At 36.7% G+C, this 3074-nt stretch overlaps 1 protein-coding gene across 1 annotated transcript in view; it reads right to left on the bottom strand.

The window, feature by feature from the left end:
* Positions 1-3074, bottom strand: part of LOC103810015 (thyrotropin-releasing hormone-degrading ectoenzyme-like) — a gene marked incomplete at its 5' end in the record, with an annotated part of 65741 nt that overhangs the window by 53510 nt on the left and 9157 nt on the right. The window lies entirely within an intron of this gene.

Genomic DNA, 3074 nt, shown 5'->3' on the forward strand with positions numbered 1-3074 from the left:
ACAGGGTTGAACCACAACACAAGTCAAAAGAAGGCCTCTGTTTTCAGTGAATTTTGAATATTAAGATAGTGAAGGTTCAAAGATAAATTGTTAACAGAAAACCTGGAAGTGTATCCAACTAATCTACAAAATTACAAGCCTTGTTGCAGTGATACCTGGAACCATTTATTCCTCAGCTGAGAGCACAAGTAGATGTAAGGTGGCCAGTGGGAAACCAGTGAAAGTTGTTGAAAAACAAACCAGCTTTAGAGTCTACTACTGCAGAAAGAGATTATACATGCAGCAGAACTCAGCAGGATACAATTTTGTAAGTCACACGTTCTAGAGAGATTGTGTGGGGAAAGATAATTTAAACACATCATAGATATTTTCCCACATTATTATATGGTATAGTATCTCCTTCAATAAAGAGTAATACAGGTTCCGAGAAAGCTCATGTGAATATCACAGGAAATCACATACTGTTAAATACAATTCTACAGTCTTAGTTCTGCTTAATGGATAAGAAGCAGACAATATATTCGTGTTGTGAATATCATTCTCACAAGACTGAAAAACAGATATTTCATTAGATTTAATACATGCCAGTAAAGTAATTGTAGGCTGTGCCCAGAGGCATAGCACAACAGAAGATGTTATTCCCTCCATCACAAGTATTACACCTCCTACACAGAGACAGGGTGTAAAAGGATTCCTTATACCCTGTCAGCAAGGAATATGGCACATAGGAAGGGAAGATTTCATTAACTTTGTAGCAAAGACAAATACAAGTCAAAAAAAAGATAAAGAACAACAATTTGAACTGAGATCCACTGAACACAGCTTGAGGTCATCCGCATACACCCAGTGTGATCTTAATTCCTGTGTTCAGAGTGAGAATAAGTTTAGTACAAAGGACAATGAGAAACAGGTGAATAACACTGGTAAAGGTAACTAATTAAACCGGATTCTCCTACAAGGGGGATGAAAAAGCAGACAACAGCAGACTCTTGTCAAGCAAGAAGCTGCAATTAGCCAACTTGAATTCAGAAAGGACAGCACTTTAGCTTTACCAACTAGAGAAGGCCTGCTGGTGTCTGAATCAGACAGAACTTTCACAAGCCCTGCAAATAAACAACTTCTGACTGCAGGACTGTATGCCGTGCAGAAATGGAAGAGCAAGACACAGTAAGTGTGACACACACCATGCTACCTGTAGGATGCATATCAAGGGTTTGCTGGACTTCAGCAAAACAAGGAAATGAAATGGTGCTGGTTACATCCAGGCCCTCAACCAAGACTAACAGACCAGTCAACAATAAAAACGTAAGCTAAGGCAAAAAAAAGGACAGGGAAGTTATGTCAGGTAAGGCAAAAAAAAGGACAGGGAAGTTAAAAACACTGACTACATGACCAACCAGAAAAAAAACTGGAAGGAAAAGGTTGTGGAAATGCTGACTCTAAGATCATTCTGCACTATACTGGGCAGAGGAGATTCCAGACCCTCTACAAAACTTCGGTGAGCTTTGCAGGTCTCTGTGAATTAAAGACAGTGTTCCAGCATAGTCTTTAGGGAGCTCTATCTGGCTGTAATAGACAGTAATTTTTTCAGAAGACATAAGGAAATTATCTTCTTACACAAAATGGTATAAGAAGGTAACAAAACTCCAAGTGAGGCACATGTTACTCAGACATTAATGGTCTTCATGTTACCATCTATACCCAACAGTGTCAAAACCTAACTGGGCTTTCTGTATCAGTTCTCTTCTTTCTCACTAATGCCTCACCTATGAAGGAATTCAAATTTTTAGTCAGAACAACCTACCAATCAAAAGAACTCAATGGGATCAGGTCTTGATAGGTGCTGCCAGGCAGAGACTAGCTTCACCACTGGGATCTGAATGGACTTCACACCTGAGGTGTCAGGTTTTTGAAGAGTATTGCAAGGATGAACAGAAATCAATTTTCAGAACAGTCTTGCCTTATAACTACTAAGATTTATCTACTTTGTCTGAGGTTTTCAAAGGCTCTGATTGGATGTACAGTTGCATACAGCTAATGTATGTTTCAAAGGGAAGCAAAACTCTGGGATTTGGAAGGTATTTGGAATTATGAGCCTATTACAATATTTTGAATATAAATTATACTTAGCTGCACACATGGAGAAAACTATGGATAATCTTTATAGTTTGGAGAAATATTTTAATTGCATGAGAGTGACTAGGAAGCTTATATTCCAGTCTAGAAAGATGCTAGGACTTCTGAGGTGACTTGCTTCCAATTCTAAGCTTCTTTATTTGAAGTTCTGCCTCAATACAGTTGCTAATTTTATTTATTTGTCTATTATGCAAGTTTTATTTTAGAAACTCATATTAAAAAAGGCAATTGCATTGGTATACTCTAAATGAAGGTTTGATAGTTGCTTCTAAAAGCAACTATCAGGATGGATCATGGATCGTTTGGTTTTTTCTGTATAAGGATCTAAATACAAAGATACAGAGGGGAAAATATTTTCAATGTCAGTACGGTATTGCTGAAAGTATTTTAGAGGCATGTATTTTAATACAATCATTGGCACTATAATTCATCTGTAGTCATAACATGTTTAACATCAATGTATTGAAGATACAGATTTTTTGTTTTCTTTTACTCTGCCATAGTCCTAATTTCTTCTGGATTTTACAAGAATGTTTGAATGATTTTCAACAATAAGTCCTAGAGCTGAAAAATGGAAAACAATTTACATTCTTCAGGAGTCTTATGCCAAACGTTACCAATATAACCACAACACAAAGTCACAGACACAAAAGGATTCAGTGGTGTAACAGCAGCCCCAGCATGAATGAGCTTGTGTGTGGCTCTGCCTTTAGATGACAGCCTGCATACTCTGTTAGAAAACAGCTTTATGTCTTCAGCTATCCTATATAAACTTCACTCTCCTTTGGTCTGACTGATTTTAAAAGGATAGACACAAGGCAATTTAAATGAGTAAATTGGAATTAAATTACCCACTTTGAAAAGAAAAAATGCATTGTCTGACAATAATATAATTAATATAATATAATCTGATTATAATTATATGTTTATGAAACCTT

The sequence above is a fragment of the Acanthisitta chloris genome, unplaced genomic scaffold, assembly GCF_000695815.1.
Source record: "Acanthisitta chloris isolate BGI_N310 unplaced genomic scaffold, ASM69581v1 scaffold6899, whole genome shotgun sequence".
NCBI lineage: Eukaryota > Metazoa > Chordata > Aves > Passeriformes > Acanthisittidae > Acanthisitta > Acanthisitta chloris.